Raw genomic sequence first — 19,412 nt, 5'->3', positions numbered from 1 at the left:
GCTGCTCAGCCAGAAGCCAGGCTCACGGCTGGCGAGCACAGCGGCGGTGGCAGGAGCCTCTCCCGTCTCCGCATCATTCGGACATCCCCTGAGGTCTCCCAGACTGCGAGAGGGCACAGGCTGGGCTGAGAGACTGCTCCGAGTGCATGAATTTTGTGCACCGGGTCTCTAGTAAATAATAATGGCCACCGAGTGTGCTGTGAGGTTTATGGGGACTGTACCAGGTACAGTGTGGAAGCCCACAGCTTCTTGGGGATACGATGACTAACTTCCACGGTGCAGATGAGGAAGCTGAGCATAGAAGAGTCAGGAGTCTTGTCCAGGGTCACTCAGAGCGAGGTCTGGCCCCAGAACTGACCAGCTCTTTGTTTCTCTATCGTTGAACTGCTGCATGTATTAAGTAAAAGTAAATGCCTTACCCCCTTATTGTTAACACACAGAGCTTCGGAACAGCTGAGAGTAGCTGTATAATATACAGTGCATGATTTCCCTGCCCTCCCCCTTCCCACACCCCCTCCTGTAAATCCAGGATGGGTGCTGTGAGGAAGAGGAGGGTCCTGGACTCAAACAAGTGTAGTTTTGAGCTGAGACAGCTGCTTCTCCCCAAGCTAAGCAAGGAGGCTCTGGGGGCACCCTTTTCAAAGACTGGGCAGGTAATGAGCTGCAGACCCTCGGGAGAGCCCCCCACCCGGGAGCTGAGAATAGGGGGCCACATGCTTTTCAGACCCCCTCTCCCTCTCTGGGGAAGAGGAGGAAGAGGGTGATTGATTTAGCCCCTGAAGTTTGGGTCATATTGAACATAGAAACTGGTGCCTGTTTCTGGTACAAAGACTTCTGAAGGTGGGACTCTGTGGGATCACCAGGACTTAAAGGATCTGGGTGTCGGGAAGAGGGGTCCCCCCTCCCGTTCTAGTTCCCTGTGGCCCTCACGGGATGACAAAACCTACCCCAGATGCTGCTGTGTCTCCATGTGAAGAGGACAGAGGCTGCAGCGGGGCAGGAGCTGTGGCTGCCCAGGTGGCACACCAGCCTAGAGAGGCTGTTGGGACATGTGTCCCTTCTGGCGGAGAAGGGGTGCTCGGCTGCTCTTCAGCAATGGAGGGGCCAGGACATAGCTGCACACGCCCTAGGAAACCCAAGTCACCTCCTGCACTGAGGGGACCAGACCAGACCAGGTCCCTCCCACACTGACAGGTGCCTCCTGCGTGAGCAGATCTCATGTCTCCCGAGCGCAGGCCCAGTGAGGGCCGCTACAGTCTGCCAGCGGTTAGGGCAGGCAGTTCAGACAGACATGGGACAGGGTGAACAACCAATACTCTACAGCAGTGGTTCTCAACCTTCTGGCCCTTTAAATACTGTTCCTCATGTTGTGACCCAACCATAAAATTATTTTCGTTGCTACTTCATAACTGTCATGTTGCTACTGTTATGAATCGTAATGTAAATATCTGATATGCAGGATGGTCTTAGGCGACCCCTGTGAAAGGGTCGTTCGACCGCCAAAGGGGTCGTGACCCACAGGTTGAGAACCGCTGCTCTACAGTTGCATTTTCAACTTATATTTCCAATGTATGATGGGTTTATTGGGACATAACTCCATAAGAAGTTGAGGAGCATCTCTACTGTAAACTGGGTGCCTTATAAACAACAAACATTTATTTCTCAAAGTTTTAGAGGCTGGGAAGTCCAAGATCAAGGCATTGGTAGATTCAGTGTCTGGTGAGGGCCCTGTTCCTGGTTCACAGACAGCTGTCTTCCTGGGGGTCTGAACACCGTGGGAGGAGGGAGGAGCTCTCTGGAGTCTTTTTTATAAGAGCATGAATCCCACCCATGAAGGCTCCACCCTCATGATTGAATGACCCCTACAGGCCCCACCTTCTAGTACCATCACCTTGGGGTTAGGATTTCAACATATGAATTTCAGGGGGACACAAACATTCGGTTCACAGCAGGGTTGTATCTTTAACTGTCCTGTACTGAGCAGTAATTGAGTTGGACAAAAAGCTGAAATCACACTTGGCTAACTGAGACCACTTCCTGTTTGATAAGGTCACCTAGCAGGATGGCTGTTCTCTTTGTCGCCCAGCATTCTCCTCCCACTGAGCCCTCACCCCCACCCCACCATCCCTGGGCCGTCCTGAGGCTGCCTGGTTTTGTGGTGCAGCCCCTGGTCTTGTGAGCCATTCTAGGATCCTTCCCCCACTTTGAAGCTAGTTTCAGGTGAGTTTCTGTCACTTGCAACCACAACAGTTCTGACTGATACATCTTTCCCCCTCGTTCTTTCATTTGAGAAATATTTACTGAGCGCCTGTCGTATAGCAGTTCTGGCTCTGGGAGATGGCTGTGAGCGGAGCAGGTGTGGTCCCTGACCCTGGGGACTCGTGGCCTGGGTGGGGCAGGTGTTGAATAATCAACTAGAGGTTAAGGAGTCTGACAGACGTGGCTTTGGACCCCACTCTGTCACTTGCTGGCCAGCTGACCGTGGACAGTTTAGTTTGTCTGAGCCCAGGTACCTTATCTGTAAATGGGGCCCCCAAAGGGAGAGGTGATGTGGGGCTAGCAGGCAGCCCCTGGAGAATGGAGGCTACTAGTATCATTAGGATTAGACTCCTTTAATTATAGACTGATTATTACAGAGGAGAAGCCCAAGGTGGGCCCAGAGGGTTCTGCAAGGATGCTGTGAGCCAGACCTGCAGGGGGGGCAGGTGTCAGTGAAGTGGGCATAGTACCCGTAGCTCTGTCAGACACTGTGTGAGGACCACGGAGCTTACCGACGATCAAGCCCAGTGCCTGACAGCTACTGGGTGCCCAGTAATGGAACTTATTAGATTATCATTAACACACTAGGGTCACGATGACTGGTGGACAGGCAGCACTTTCACTGACAGAAGTTTCAGCTCAAACCTGACCTGAATTCTTCATGTTCTTGTTCTGGTCCTGGCAGAGCTGATGGTTCTGAGTTGGATCCCACAAGATCCCCCAGGGTCGCTCTGTCTCTCCCTGCCACCTGCTCCCATGGCCTGGCGCCTGCTTCTTGTTCTCTGTCCTTACAAGGGATGGAAGATGATCCTTCCTGGAGAGACACGTCCAAGCCTCAGGGCAACGGCGCCTTGTCTGGGCTCGCCCTGCCTCTGAGGAGGGTTTGGCCAGAGGTGGGTCACGCTGTCCTGTGCTGACATGCAACAGGTCTGGAAAAGCACGATGAGCCACCCTTGCTCCTGTCCCCAAGAGGCTGCCGGTGTGGCCTGTGGCCGGGAGAAATGTCCAGACCTGCCATTCCTGGGTCGGTCTGACTACAGGGAGGCCCCAGAAAGCCGTGACGGCCACGGCAGGCTTGCCCATCCACGTTACCCAGTCACACCACCCAGGCGTCTCCTCCCCAGGAAGGGGCACCCTACTTAGTGGCTGCATAAATGCTCCTGAACTCAACCACCCTGTGCTGGCTGTGCTGGCCACAGATGCCTCAGAGGACAGGACCAGTAACACTGTGGGGCTCTTCCTGTCTGTTCCAGGGCAGCACGTGGTCCCTGCAGAGTGGCACGTGGTTCCGGCAGGGCAGCATGTGGTCCAGGAAGGGCGGCACGTGGTCCGGGGGGGGCGGCACGTGGTCCTCACAGGGCGGCACGTGGTCCAGGCAGGGCGGCATATGGTCCTCACAGGGCGGCACGTGGTTCCGGCAGGGCAGCACGTGGTCCAGGAAGGGCGGCACGTGGTCCTCACAGGGCGGCACGTGGTCCAGACAGGGTGGCACGTGGTCCCCGCAGAGTGGCAGAGATACCCCCCTCCCCCCGCAGCTGCACTCTCAGGATGACCCAGTGGGAGGCGGCTGCACCTGCAGGAGCAGAGACCCTGAAGTCAAACTCTTCAGAAAGTAGAGCAATGGCGATGGACAGATCAGTGGCATTTCTGTGCAGGATCACCTTGCGGTGAAGAAGTGTGCCAAGTACCTGCCCCATAGTGCAGGGCACCATGCGGCAAAACACTCCTGCCAGGCACAGTGCCCACTGTGGAGCCCCTCACCAACTCACTGTGATGCACGGCCGCAGCAATGGCATGGAGCTCGTGACTATGGGCATCGTTGGGCATGCCTTCCAGGTCGTCCATCTGCTCACTGGCGAGAATCCGCCCCCCACTCCCACCCCCGCCCCGCAGGTCGTGGTGAATGCCATCACTGACAGTGGCCCCGAGAGGACGGCGACTCGCGATGGGTGAGCCGGCTTGTGAGGCGACAGCTGTGCTGTGTGAATCAGGCCATCTGGCTGCGATGCTCAGGTGCCCGAGAGGCTGCCTTCCAGAGCATCAGGACCATCACCAAGTGAGGTGAGCTCATCAACGTGGCCAAGGGCTCCTCCAACTCCTCTGCTGTCAAGGAGGAAGATGGCCCTGACCGGTTTGGCTCAGTGGATAGAGTGTCGGCCTACAGACTGAAAGGTCCCAGGTTCGATTCCGGTCAAGGGCATGTATGTTGGTTGCGGGCACATCCCCAGTGGGGGATGTGCAGGAGGCAGCTGATCGATGTTTCTAACTCTCTATCCCTCTCCCTTCCTCTCTGTAAAAAAATCAATAAAATAATTTTTTTTTAAAGGAGGAAGATGAAGGTCACCAGGGCAGAAAGCCCTGGGTGCCTAGCAAAGGACACTTGTCCCAGGGTGACCTTTCCTCCCTAGAGATGACATCTAGGCCTCAGTAGTATTTTAGCTGCAGGCCCAGAAAAGCAGCAAAATGTGACAAGCAACACCATGACCTCAGGACCAAGCTGCATTGAATAATGACCCCCTGCCCTGGTGCCAACCAATCAGTGGAGACCCTGACCCTGAAAGGACACACTTGGAAAGCTGATGAACATTCTATTAAGATCTTCCCCTGGGTCACCCCCTTAAATCTCAACCCTTAAAACCCTTAGGATGGAGGAGGACCCATCCCTCTCCCCCCCAGGAGTACGCCCTGCGCCAGCCGTGGGCAAACTATGGCCCGCGGGCCGGATCCGGCCCGTTTGAAATGAATAAAACTAAAAAAAAAAAAAAGACCGTACCCTTTTATGTAATGATGTTTACTTTGAATTTATATTAGTTCACACAAACACTCCATCCATGCTTTTGTTCCGGCCCTCCGGTCCAGTTTAAGAACCCATTGTGGCCCTCGAGTCAAAAAGTTTGCCCACCCCTGCCCTGCGCCTTTTCCCCTTCCTTCCTCATATCCCCCCCACACACACATGTCACCTTACTTTCCTTACTTCTAAGTTCCAAGGGTCTTTACTTTACCTCTATAGCTTGTTTCTGAAGCCTGTCTCTTCTATGAATTACTTCTTCTGCCTCTGTGGTTTTTCAAATAAATGTTAAGTCCCACTGTTGATTACCTGGCTGCGGTCCCAATAAACCTGTTTGCCCTTTGGGGCAGCACCACCAAAAAATAGAGACCTGTGGGGAGATGGGTGCCATGTTTTTACCTTATTTGTCTACCAGTGGGTGGGCCAACGAGGGGCCAGTGGGTGAGTCAGCAGAGCGAGGACCAAGGGACGAAGCAGAGCCTGCCTCAGGAGGGCCCAGGGTGAGAAGGGCCCAGGCTCTGGGGTCAGGCAGGCACGAGTCCTAAGCCCGGGCACCACTCCCCAGGTGCCACCCATCCTCAACAGAACAGCTGCTGAGAGGATCCAGTGAGACAAGACGGTGTTTCCCCAAACTGCAGCCCTTGTGACCATCTTCACTACTCCTACCATCTTTCATACTTCCTCTTTAAACCTATTTTATTCATGTCTGTGATATTAAGGGTTCGATACGCTATAGCTTGTCTAATGCATGCCAGAATAGATACAGATGCCCATTCCCGGCCACCACCAGCTCTCAGTGAAGAGTGCCATGCTTTGCGGAACTAAGGTAAACAGCCGCAGCCCATGGACGTGACACAACTGAGCTCCCAGCAGGGGCCAGCTTTTGTGTTATGAGGATTATTGTTGTAATTATTGCCATTGTCATGTGTTGAGTCAATAGGAGGAAAGCTCAGGCTTACTTATCACTGCCAGCCCCTCTCCACCCTCCATCCTTTTTTTTTCCTGCTTCTCTTCCCATCTTTAGAGGTGACGTTGGGGTGCCCCAGAAGTTGTGCACCTGACTGACGGGGTCAGATGTGTGGGCTTCGGTGGTTCACTCTCAGAACCTGGAGCCGTCTGGGCTCCTGTGTAAAGCGATAGCTTTGATTGCGTGCAGCCATGAAGGGCCTGCGGCAGTCCCTGCCCACTTCCTGGGTCTTTCACAGGAGGTGCCTGGGTGTCCAGGCTCAGTACCTAACTTGGGTGGGGCCCTTTCCACTTGCACTGAAGAATGAGACCCCTGGGGCCTTCCACCAATGGGACAGTCCACCAGAGCCATGGGCACACGCGGGCACTTGTAGAGTGTTTATGTGGAGAACACGCCTCAGTCCTGAGAGTGCTTTTCACAGCTGTGGGATTGCAGGCAGTTGTTTTTCTCATTATGCTTTTATCTATTTTCCAGGATGATGTTCTTTTAAATATTTTTTAAAAAATAAGGTAATATAGACAGGGAGACAGTAAAGATCCCCAGGTAAACATGGGGATGGCCAGGGAGTGCGTGCTGGAGGGGATGGGGTGAGGGTGGCGGCCAGGAGGGAAAGGCAGGTGGAGATGGCTGAGGGGACAGAGCAGGTAGCCGAGGTCATTCATTTAGGATAGGGTGCCCACTGGGAGGAGCAGCTGTGGGTGGGGTGATGGGCAGGCTGTTGGGGAAAATCAACCACCAAACGGAATAGGAGAGACACCAAGGAGTGGCTGGGGCCTTGCCAAGACTGGACCCTGGGGACTTGCAGCGTTGGGTGAGTGGGCCAGCAGCTCTCCGCAGCCTGTGCAGAGCTGGGAGGTGCCTCCCGAGGAGGATGCAGAGATGGGGCTTTGATGGCTGCACCCGACCAACAAGAGGTGCCAGGGGAGAGGGTATGAGTGGGATAGGGGCCTAGGTGATCAACCCCACAGTAATACGGAAACTGACAGAAAAAAAAGGAAGAGATGAACTCAAGGAAGAGATTTTTATGCCAAACTGAAATTCCTACTTACTCAACCTTCAGATATTTTGTAAGTTTGAGAGATCCTCCAGCCTGTAGCAGCAACACAGCTGCTCCTGCCTGGCCGGCTCCCTCTCTGCGCTCAGAAGCCACCCTTGGGGGTTTCCAGCCCTGGCACGGCCCACGCCAACCAACCGCCTGACCGCTGCCAGAGAACCTCATGTGGGCTCAGGCTAGTGGGCCCCAGACTGCAATTTCATGGGCAAGGGAACTTGAAAAATAAAGTCTGGAGGCTCTCACAGGCTGCCAACTTTTTAAAAATGGTGAATGAAGAAATATAAACCATCATCATTATTTCCTAGAAGAAGGGACATTTTAACACCAGCAGTGTAGCCGAACATAATCTCAGAAGAAAGGATATTTTCCCCAAGTAAGGGCAATTGGCAGCCTTTTGCTGACGCAATTTTTTAAAGTTTTTAAAAATGTAATCTTTATTTACAATGTTTTGAATATAGAAAATGACAACATGAAATTTTATCACATGTTTTTACCTTATTTGTATACGAATCTTTGGTACGAATTTGTCCTTCTGGAGTATGTGTTCAACAGCCCGGTCCAGGACCTGTGTTTCTCACAGGTGCTTGTGAGATCCCGCCTCGCATAGGCCTGCTGATGACAGTGGGCGCAACGCTCCAAATGTCAGCTGCCTCATGAGGAATATTCTGGGAGGACAGGCCTCTTGCCTCTTCTGCCTTCTCCCCATGTGCTGGGAAGTAAGTCGAGGTGGCAGGCTAGGCTTTAGGCTAACAAAGGCTGCAGGCTCTCCTGCCCAGCGGCGACAAATGCCCAGGGCTCCGAGACAGAGGTCTGGTTACCTCACAGGGAACAGAGGACCCATCCAAGAAGGGCTTAGGGGCCAGGGAGTCCATCTTACAGACCCTCTCACGTGCAGGTTAAGAGAAGCCCTGGGCTCAGGCTCTGAGAGGAGGAATAGCGTCTGATGGACGAGTGTGCAGCACCTACACTGTGGATGGTGTATAAGACAAGCCACACCACGAGGGCCCGGATGCCAGGCTGAGAGGTCCGACCTTATTTTTTGTGTTAAGGCCGATGGGGCAGGGACTCTGGAGGCCATGGGAGAGGTGGGCATGTCTGGAGTGAAGCGGGAGGAGAGCTGACAGAGGCGCACCATCTATCCTATCCTGGCAGGTCAGCTGAGGTCAGCAAAGCCGACTCTCTCCAGGGAGGGATGCAAGCTCCATTCCCCTGGCTGTCAGTCAGACCCTGGGTCACCGCGGGCTCATCTGTACGTCACGTGCCCTTCAACGTGGGTACCAATTAAATAGCTGGGAAGAGGAGAGACATGAGGTTTCCTGGTATTTGGGGAGGAAACCACTCTTCTTTGGGGGCTTGTTGACTATTTGTATTTACATATATGTGTGTGTAAATATATATTTATATACACACATATATTTACATAGTATGCATATATTTGCATAATATATGATAGTATGTAAATATATATTTGTTGCTATTTTGGTGAGAAACTTAAATTTGATCGTTAATATCAATTATTAGAATAAAATTTTATCTTAAAGTTTAATACATTCTTTTTTTAAATGCACAAACAACTGGATAACACTGCTATAAATTTTTAAAGCACTTAAAATCCCACCACTCCAGCACTTAATGTTTCCATAATTTTATTTCCACATTTTTGCCATACAGTTTAATTTCCTTAGCTGTTTCCCTGTTGTTTGACATTAGAATGTTTCCAGTTTTTGTTGTTAACTACTGTAGATTTCCCCACAATGAAGATCTTTGTGCGTACAATGTTTTTCCTTCTTTTAAAATTATTTCCTCAGAATAAGCTCCTAGGAGAGGGATTACTGAGTCAAAAGGACCAGTAGTTTTCTGGCTTTGGAATCTCTAACGCTTTCCAAAAAGGCTGTACCCACTTATCCCGCTGCCAGCGCTGTATGGGCTTCCCCTTCACCACAGCCTTGCTAGCTCTCAGCATGGGTCTTATTTTAAATTTAGTGATGTAATGGATTTTAAATGGCAGCTTGTATTTATTAATTTACATTTCTCCATCCACTCCATTTCTCTGCTCAGGGCCCCCATATTCATTCTCCATTCGCTCCCCATGCCTGACTTCACTGCTTTCTGCCACCCCCTCCCCCCCCCCCCCCCCCCCCCCCCCGACCACAGATGAGTGGTTGTTGGGGCTGGACATTCTTCCTTGTTTGTGTGGGAACCACCTCAATAGATCTTAAAGGAAAGACAGTGGAAAGATGTTTAAAGTATAAATAGATTTGGTGACACCTCTTATTTGTCCAAGGTGGTCCCAGTACTGAATGCAGGCTCTGTGCGTCTGGGCGTATGTTTATGTCTCATTTGAATTCTAGAAGACATCAGAGTTAGAACGTTAGTGCACGATGTATAATTTAAGTCAGAGATGAAAGCGCCCCCATCAAAAGCAGCCCCTTCTTTCCAGGCGTCCCGTAATTACCGAGGCAGAGGTCTCCGGGTAGGGACAGCGCTCCCAGTTGGGGAACGTCTGAAGGAAACTGGAAGGCCAGCCCCTCTGCTCTGCCTCACCCTGTCCTCCTGGCACATGGAGAGTGGGCCTCGGGAGCAATGAAAGCTGGGGCGGCATCTGCAGGCCGGGTTCTGGCTTCACAGACTGCTGACGGGAGAGCAGCTGGAGCACGTGTCCTGCTAGTGTGTCCAGGAGTTGGCATCTTCTGTGGCCCTTGGTCTGTGATGGTGAAACAACCCCATAAATTTATATGGAAAAAATGTGTGTTGACCAAACTTCATGCCATCCAAAGTCATATATCAAGTCTCTTGGGGTCTTTATACTTAAGTACCATAATTACTAGGGGACAGTATTTTTCTTTTTACAAAAATCAAAGCACTTGACAAATGACCAGATGTTCACCAGCATTTCACGAGTAGACAGTTCTTCCTGCCCTCGAGAGGCCCCTCCTCCCCTGGAAGCTGCTGGCAGTGCAGTCGCCATCACCACGCTGTCCGTCTGGTGGAGGGTCCGGTTCCGTGAGAGCAGGTTCAGGGGCTCCTGCAGCTCACTTGGAGAGGTGGGCACTGCTGAGTTTTGTGGGAGGTTTTGCTTTTTGCCTGGATCTTTGCAAGATTTTTTAAAAAATTCATACATTTATGCAGGATGTGACTAAGGATGGATCTCTTTCCTGGGACCTGGTATGCAGTCTTGGGAGGTCCCCCTCCCTGGGTCAGCTCACCTCTCAGGCTCCGTCCCCTTCTCTGTGCTCTTCCCTTGCCCTTTTCCTTGGTGTTGGGGGAGACCCTGCCATCAATGATGTGAGTCTCCAAGGTACCCATTTCCCTCACCGCTGCCTCTGATGTTAATGTTTTTACTTTCCTTTTATTCTTTCCTTACCTCGTGCATCTCCTTCTATCTCCCCCTCTTGCAGTTTCTCCTGACAGTTCTCTCCTATCACAGCCTCATCTTGTGCTGATCAAAGTGTCTGAGACTTTCTTCCGGGCCCTGGAATAGACTGGGGCCCTGTGTTCTCACGGCTCAGCCCCTTGTACATGCGGTCCCGGCCCCACGCTCCGGCAGTGCTTCTCCATGTGCCCTGTTGGATTTCCTCTCCTCTGATTGTTCCCTAGAACAAGGTCACATCCATCCTTGTTGGGGTTTATCGACAGGCTGAGCATTGGGGTTTCCCTGTGGGTGCACTCCAGTTCTTTCCTGGGCGTAGCAGTCTGCCCGTGGTGTGAGGAGGCGGAAGGCACCCTCCTCCGTCCCACCCACAGGCACAGTCCCAGACCAGCAAGCGCCCCCTGCTGGTGGGGCTGAGTGCTCTCCCATCCTGGTGAGAGTGGTCCCAGGTTTGGTGGGAGGACCCCCCAGCCCACCCAGACCTTGGAGTAGGGCTGGAGAAGGGCGGCTGGCCCAGGCCCGCTGGGTCTGGCTGGGCTGGATCCAGCTGTGCCCCGTGCCCTGGAGAAGAGCAGAGCCCACAGACATGGCCCCACTGGGGAGCAGGAGGAGCCTTGGTCCCTGAAAGAGGGGTTCCTAGGACAGTCCTGCAGGTCCTGCATCCTGTCACCTCTCCTGAGCGAGGCAGGAGAGATCAAACACCTGACCTGAAAACCACAGATAAATTACCAGTGAGATGGCATCCTCCTCCAGAAGGGCGAGGAGCCTTTCCCTATTTCATTTCAGCAAGATTCAAAAGAAGACTTTGCTTTAAGAAAGCGAACATTCGTTTGGATCTAGCTAACTCTCCGAAAATCTGTTGCTTGTTTTCCAGAGAATGCAGGGTTTGGTGATTGAGGTTTAGAGTGTCGTGTTTTGTTACACAGTTTCCATTGAGTAATGACCAAATCTGACAGTTTTGCCTTTGCCTCCACTACTTTTTGTTACACTTAAAGACTAGGTGAAGTGTGGTCACAGATACATGAGCGCATTAATGGAAGTGGAAAATACTTTGGTGAGTGAAGCGGCCGGCCGGCCATCTCTGGCCGGGATCCTGGTGGCCTCGGACGTCCAGGGAGCCTTTCCGTGCACAGTAGCGAATCTGTGAGCCAGGCTTGGAAAGACGAGCTCGGAGTGTTTTCCTTGGCACGTGGGCAGCCTCGATTCTACCCAATGTGAGGCAGGTTTCCGAAGCTTTCACTGGGGGAATCATCTTGCATTTCCTTTTGGTGACGTCAGCTACTCCGGGAGCCCTTTATGGCACTCGCAGAAATGTGGGTGTTTAGCTTGGAGATAGCAGGGCCCAGGGCTGACCCCATCGGGCGGAGGAGTGAGGTGCCTGGCAGCATCAGGCACTCTCTTCCACCAAACAGTGGAATTTCAGAGCCCAGATAGAAGAGTCACGTGTGTGCAAGTAAAGACTCCACCCCGGTTCAGCCGTCCCCCAAACATTCATTTCTGAGCCCCTCCTGTGTGCTGGGCTCGGTGCTGCGCCCTTGACAATGCAGAGATGGATTAGACACACCCTTGTCCTCGAGGAGTGTGTGATAGATGCTGCCATCGAGGAAAGGGCCTCCTGCTCTCAGTGCCCAGGAGGAACCAGCTAACATGGGAGGATAGTGAGGTCGAGTGGCAGGGGGAGGAAATGCCTCTGCCGGCTCGGCTCCACGCCGCAGAGGGCTCGTCCAGGGAACTACAAGGGGCCCACACGCTGGAGTATCTTGTAAGAAAGTGGGAAGAGGCTGGAGGTGCCCGCATGGGCAGAGCCCAGAAGGCCGGGAACCCTGCCCACTGGGATGGAAGGTCGTCGGGTAGTTTTAAGTTGGGGAAGGACACCGTCTGATTGGGTTTTAGAAAGAACACAGGGTGCAGGATGGATTGGAAGTGGAGACCAAAGACAAGGAGGAGTCAGGAGGCACTGAGGCGTGAACCATGGCCTGTGGACCCTGAGGCAGTGGGTAAAAGTTTGTGGCCTTTAAATCAAAACCTAAAGACCAGATCTTCAACAAAAACTAAGAATGTTCAGAAAATCATTTGCATAAAATACTACCTCCCTTTTTCCTGCCCAAAAAGTGTTTGCTTCTTCACTAGTAAGAAGGAAGGAAGGAAAGGGAGGGAGGGAGGCAGGGAAGGAATATCTTACTCATTTATATTTCTAAAAGTAGTACATTTTAATAGCTAAAGGCTGAAAAATATAAAATTTTATAAAGCAGAAAATAACCCTAAAATTCTCTTTATTTTTATTTTTAAAGATTTTATTTTATTGTTCAAAGTATTACAAATAGTAGTACTATATCTCCTTTTTTCCACTATTGACCTTCCCCCAGCCTCCTAAAATTCTGTCTTTAAAGATGGTTACCATTAACAGATTAGGCAATATCTTTTTCCTCTCTCTCTTGCATATAAAATCATAACTTTTTTTTTCTTCTTAAAAACACATCATGGATATCTTTTCATGTTGGTTCTTAGAAATGTATTTTAGTCTTTTAATAGCTGCATCATTTTCATTTTCTAGCTGATAATTGCTGGTATATAAGAATGCTATTGATTGTATACAGGGTTTCCCAAAAGAAATGTATACACGCTTTAATTTTGAAAATGAAATATATTTTAATAAATACTTATAATTATTTAAAGTGTATGTATACATTTTTTGGGACACCCTAGGTATTTACTTTGAACTTAACTCTGTTATTTATTACTGATAGTTTTTCAGTTGACTACCCTAAGTTATTTAATTTTGTAACTAATATGATAACTAATCCTATCACTTAAAAATAATAGTAATATTATGTATATCTTTAACATTATGTGTATCAAAGACATTTGTTTGTCTTATCTTATCTCATTAGCTTATGTTTCCAGAATAGTGTTAAATGATAGCGATAGGCAGGTATTCTTGACTTCTTCCTAGTTGTAGGATTTCTTATTAAGAACATTGTTTTAACTTTTCTGACATGCATCCTTTATCACATTAAGAAAGTCTCTTCCTAAGCTCAGTGTTTTATAAGGAATGGATATTAAAGTTACCAATGACTTTTTAGCATCTCTCAAGATCATTTGTTGAAGTATCATTGCACTTCTATAATAAACTTCTTTGCTTTATTAATCTTTAACACACTACTAATTCAATTTGCTAATATTATTTTAAAACACTGGGTTCCATAAAACCATTTGGATATTGTACTTTTTAATTAGAGTATCTTTTTCAGTATTGTTAATATTTTTCTCTTTATTAGTAACTTGAAGGTTTTTGCCTTTTCTTGAGACAATTTTGAGAAAATATCCTTAGTAAGCACCCATATCAACTAGATTTTCAAATACATTGGCATGAAAATTACACATACCATCATGTCCACACGTCCTCCATATTTGGGATCATATTCTCTCTCTCTCTCATCCCTAACATTGTACATTTGAGTTTTCTTTTTTTTTTTCTCCATCATAAATACCAAAGGAATTGTCTACTTTATTGTCTTTTCAAAGAACCAACTTCCAGTTTTATTTATCACTCTCTGAGACATACTTTTTTAATTCATTATTTCTGCTTTTATATTTCAGTTGTTTTCTTTTACTTTTTTTTCTTTGTTTTTTTCTGGTTCTCTATAATGAACACCAAGTTCATTTATTTTTCTTAATTATTAATGTAAGCATTTGAGTAGTCATGTGGGTTTGAGTGCATCTTCTATGTAGTTTGTTATTTTAACTTTAATTTCTTCTTTCATCTCTGAATTATTTGGAGTCTTTTTTCCTTCCCAGATGGTTCATTATTTTAATTTGTTTTTTACCTCTGGGGCAGCAGAGGAAGTGGAATTACTCTAGATCTACCAAAACCACATGGATTATGAGTGTGGGAGGTACTGTTTTCCCCAAAGGAAAAGCGAGGGCTGTTTCCAGAAGAAGTGGGAGTGAATGTTAAGCAGACAAAAGTACCGGTTTCTTCTCAACGGTCAACAGAGTTTTGAAGGATTAAATGAGATAGTACTTAGCACAGTGTTCAGCACAAAGCAAGCCGAATAATAATGACCAGGTTAATGCTGCCTTCTTCCTGTTGGTCAGAATGCCAGCACGTGCTGTATGACCCCAGAGCTCTCTAGGAGAACAGTACCCCATTGCACCTGTAGATGACCAGGTAATCCCCATGGCATGAGGGGATCTGTGGCTATGTCCTCATTGCATCTTGGGAGCCAGGAGGAGATTCGACTCCCCCAGACCGTAGATTCTGGGCAGGCTGCCTGCTGCAGGACTTTGCCCACGTGCCTTTGTGATTCACGAGCCTCCACACCATGAAGGAAGTGAGTCCACGTGCTTGTCCAAGAAACATGGTCTCTGACCACCCGACATGTGACTGCCTGGCCCGCCCCCGTTCTGCAGACCTGGGAAACATGTGTCGTGGTGTCGGTAAGCTTCAGCCCTTTTCATATATGGAATATTCTTTAAACAAGGATTTTTTCTGCAGTCCGTGTTTTGCATGGTGGATGTTAATTAGCAGGCACTAATTAATACAGTCTTCTGTGTCGTGACAGGGAGCTTGCACCGCCTGCCGAGACCTCCTCCTGCAGTGGGTGGAATTGCTTTGTGCTCTCTTTTAAAAAAAGAAAAAGAAAAAGAAACCCGAATGAGCTGCTTCTCCGTTACTTCATTTGGAATTTGTCAGGACAGTTTATGTGCTCAAACCACACAAGCATAGTCCTGGGGGCCAGCACTCCTCACTTTTGAAGTTTGAAAGTGATCTTTTCAAGGCAGAACAGGAAAACATGGAAAAAAGTCTTTTATCTCAAACTTTGAGAGAGAGAGAGAATGGAAAGCATACGATGGAAATGTGGCATGTTTTATGCCGTGAAGGGATTTTTCCCTCAGCACAGCAGAATTCTCCTTATTAAATAGATAGCTGTGTGCGAAAAACCAAAACCAGAGTCGGGATGGCAGTGAGACGGGTGGTGGTGGGCAAAACAAGAGAGCAGTGAGTTCTGGGCTTGTGGCGACGCCCGGTGCCAGCCCCGGGCGCTGGCCCTGGCCGGCGGGGCGCCCAGCCTCTAGTGGGCTCTGCTCCATGGAGCAGGGTGTCCGCGGCTTCAGAGAAGGTGTCTGTTCAGGAGAGACCTCCTTTGTCAGCTTGGCTCTCCCGCGTCGGGTCGGAGCGCCTTGTGGACAAACCCTGGTGGGGGGCCTGGACTGCCTGTCAGGAAGAGGGTTTGGCACATGCCCAGCGCTGCCCACCATGGCAGTCTGACGGCACTTCTGTTGCAGCCATAGCAGTGACACCAGCCTGGTGGGACGTGGAAGGAGGGAGCAGAGCAGAAGCATGTGTGGGTAGCTGTCCATCTCAGAGGAGGTCCAGTCTGCAGGCGGGCAGCACGGGCAGAAGCTGGCTGCCAGCAGCATCCCTGGGGAAAGCAGGCCACGGCAGGGGTCCTCAAACCCCACCTCTGTGGCTGGAACCTTGTTTCTGTGCCAGCCAGTGACTCCCAGCCCCTGCGCTCAGCATTGCTCTTCCCAGATCTTTGGAGTCAGACAGGCCTGAGTTCAAATCCTGACCCCCCTTACAAGCTGTGTGATCCTGGACAAGTCACCTTCCCCTCTAGGCTCTCATTTCCTGGTCTGAGAAGTAGGGACACGAGAGAATCTAGATGCTGTGCTACAAGCAAGGCCTGCCTTCCACTCAGAGTGGCTGTTACTACTATGGTTGTTTCCTCCAATGCATCTGTACCTCCCAGTCCAGCCCCAGTCCCTGGCACCGCTCAGCCCCATGGCAGCCAGGGCCAGTGGCTGGTCCAATTACTGTCCATCTTAACAAGGCCAGTAACACAGTGTCATCTGCTGTAGTAACTGTAGAAATAGGAAAGGAGCTGAAACGGCCCAGCTGAGCCGTCCCAACCCAGATGGAAGCTCCCAGCACTGGCCTGTCTGAGGTGGGTGGCCACCATGTGCTCAGCATCTGGGCGCCATCCTTGGTTATGGCAAATGCAGCTGGTGCATCCCTCCCATGGGGCCTCGCCACGGAGCCAGGCTCGAGGTTAGCTCCGCTCAGCTTCTTGAGCATCTCAGTGGTTCAGGCCCCAGGCCAGCAGACTCCTCACGACCACCGTCATTATTCCCAGGCACAATCAAGGAAACTGAGGCCCTGGGAGGTAAAAAGGCTTGCCTGAGGCCACCCAGCATGGCAGAACCAGGCTTCCAAATCTCCTTGTTCCAAGCCCCACTCTCTCCCACTCATACCACAGCTGCCCATCACGTGGCAGAGTTGGCAGGGCCCCCAGGCCTGGGTGGGCCCACTGACGATGGGACCTGGACAGATACACCATGATGGGTGCCAGGGAGACAGTGGGAGGAAGTGGACGATGTAGGAGGGGAGGTGGCCACAGTACAGTCACGAGCCTTCTTGGAGAGTGTTGACTCCAAAGGAGAAAGCAGGCAGGGAGGGCCTTAGCCTGGAAACCTCTGGGTCCAGCTTGCCTTACCAGCTGCCAGGCCCCGGAGGACTGGCTGTGCTGAAGAAAGGACTAACAGTATGGCAGCCTGGACAGACCTGTGTAGGAACCCTGCCTCTGTCACTTCCCAGCTGTGTGGCCTCAGATAAGCAAAGCGACTCTCAGCTTCAGTTTCTCTCTCTGTGAAGTAGACCTAAAACCTCCCAGACAGTAGTGGTGTTGTTAGGAGTCAGTTATCTGCTCGTTTTATTATTATCTTCACCTCACTCTAAGTGAAGAACAGCTACAAAATGAGGGTAGTAATGAGGGTACTTCACAAGGTTATTGTATGGATTCAATAAAATGTGGCTTCATTCATGCTTTTCTTTTTTTCAACTAATGTTTACTAAGCAGCTCCTGTGTGCTCTGTTCCAGCTGCAGGGATTGAGTTTGTGGAGCAAGACACCCTTCCTAATTGGGGGAGGGGGGGCCTTTAAGGCTGATGGGGAACCAGATATTAAATACATGAATGGTACAAATAAGTATAGAATTACAGTTGTGGTGCGTGCGAGCGAGCTGTGCACCGGGCTTAGCACAGCACTGGCACAGGACAAGTGGGAGGTGGCTATTTTTATGACTTCGTTATGATTTAGGCTTTTAAATATTTCCAGTTATGGGCTAATAATACTGAAAAGACTTCCCTGGATTTGTGCAGTATTAACTGTGGGAGATTTTCTGCTTGTGGAGTTCTTGTTATGGGAGTAAAAGACTTTATATGGAGGTTCTTTCCAGGCATTGCAGTGGATCGAGGTCTCTCCAGGTCACCGGGGCCAGGAGGTCTCCTTTGGGAGGTCCCCTGAGTCCTCACCAGGTCCTGGCCGTGGCCTGTACTCTCTGCACCTGGGGAGTGGACAGGTGCTGGAGGCTGCACATTTTGTAGAGGTGGGTGATGAACACTCCAACAGTAGAATTTGCTCTTATTAAGTAGTGAGCTCTCCGTGCCAACAGGGTGCAAGCAGGGGCTGGGCAGTGGGAAAGGTGTGCTGGCCCCTTCGAAGGCAAGCTCTTCCTGGCCTCTGTCTGCAGAGCCAGGGACCTGAGAGGAAGCAGGCGGCCAGCACCCATCCTCACAGGGCGGAGTAGGGCAAGGCCTCCACGCTGGTGTTTTTGGAGGAAAGGCGATTCCCCGTGCGTTTCTGATGGCCAGTAAGTGGGTGGGAACGCAGGTGCTGGAGCCAAACAGACCTGGGCTCAAATCCTGCAGGCTCCTGGGCGGCTCAGGAGGTTTCTTACTTCTCTCAGCTCTCGTTTTCTCCTTAACCCTCATGGGGTTGATGGGAGGATCACATGAAGTTGAAGGAAGATACGTTTCCATCTGATGGTAAATCCCTGGGAAGCATCAGTCTCTCCCTTCCCCCTGTCCTGCTCCTCGGTGTCTGCTCCTGAGAGATCGTTCACGCTGCCGCTCAGAGGCAGCTGGGTTCACGTCCGCATCCAGTTCTCATCTGGAACGAAGCCGCCTCATGCCCCTTATCCGTTACCTCCTGCTCAGCACAGAGGAGGCTTTCTACGGTGCTTGAAGCAGCGAGGGGATTTTCAGGACTGCCACTGCTAAAGCCTCGGGGAGGCAATGAGTTACACTGTTAAGAGAAGAGAGGGAACAGGGCAAGGGGAAGAATACATCTGTGGATTCCAACCTACCAAACTTGGAGCTTCTATACAGGGGAAATTATTTCTAATTATTAAAATTTTGGAAACATGATGCCATTAGAAAGGAAGTGGAAATGGTTCCTAGGAGGAGTACCAGCATCTGTTTCTGTGATTTAACGGTTTCCCGTCACAATGTGTAGCTATTTTAAAAGCAGATGAGTGACTGACTGACTCATGGAATCCAGCAGCCGCAGTCTACTGTGATGGCAGGAGTGTACTCTGGAGGGGCGGCTTGCGTTCACCTCCCATCGCCATCATTACCGGCGGTGTGACTGGCGCTAGTTACATGTCCCTCTGCTTTTCCTTCCCTCCTCTGTAAAATGGGTTGCTGTAGGAATAAATAACACAATGAATGTGTGTCAGTACAGTGCTCGTTTATCCATACAAAACTTTTACGTACCTGATTAATTACATTTGTAATAATTCTTAGTCGTTTAACAGTAAACTTTTAAGGCTATAAATTTTCCTCTGATTATCACTTTGGTCTGATCCTATAAATTTTGACATGTAGTGTTCTTATTGTCATTTTCTTTAAATAGACTTTTTATTTTAGATTATTTGTTTTTTCTTTGGCCTGAAAGTTGCTTGTGTGTATATGTGTGCAAGTGTGTGTTTCCCAAATGGTTAGCCTTTTTTCTATATTTATTGTTAAATCTTCCATGTAATATAAGGTCAAAGAATGTGGATAAATATGACATTTACTTTTTTAAGCCTATTAAACTTTCCTTTACAGTCTAGTATATAATCCATTTTTGTAAATATTCCATGGGTATTTGAAAAGAATTCTATTTTCATTTATATTCACCAAACTTGTT

General features: G+C 49.8%; 1 protein-coding gene, 1 long non-coding RNA gene and 1 pseudogene across 10 annotated transcripts in view; all 3 read left to right on the top strand.

The window, feature by feature from the left end:
* LOC106723927 overlaps positions 1-1,933 on the top strand; it is a 5,184-nt gene extending 3,251 nt beyond the window's left edge. The window contains exons 2-3 of the long non-coding RNA XR_001359677.1: positions 311-312; positions 1,837-1,933. This is a non-coding gene — a long non-coding RNA (uncharacterized LOC106723927). The remainder of the gene's footprint in view (positions 1-310; positions 313-1,836) is intronic.
* Positions 1-19,412, top strand: part of RALGPS1 (Ral GEF with PH domain and SH3 binding motif 1) — a 240,208-nt gene that overhangs the window by 181,753 nt on the left and 39,043 nt on the right. The window lies entirely within an intron of this gene.
* Positions 3,808-8,189, top strand: LOC102259366 (annotated as a pseudogene).

The sequence above is a fragment of the Myotis brandtii genome, unplaced genomic scaffold (assembly GCF_000412655.1).
Source record: "Myotis brandtii unplaced genomic scaffold, ASM41265v1 scaffold68, whole genome shotgun sequence".
NCBI lineage: Eukaryota > Metazoa > Chordata > Mammalia > Chiroptera > Vespertilionidae > Myotis > Myotis brandtii.
This window is presented reverse-complemented; position numbering and strand designations above follow the sequence as displayed.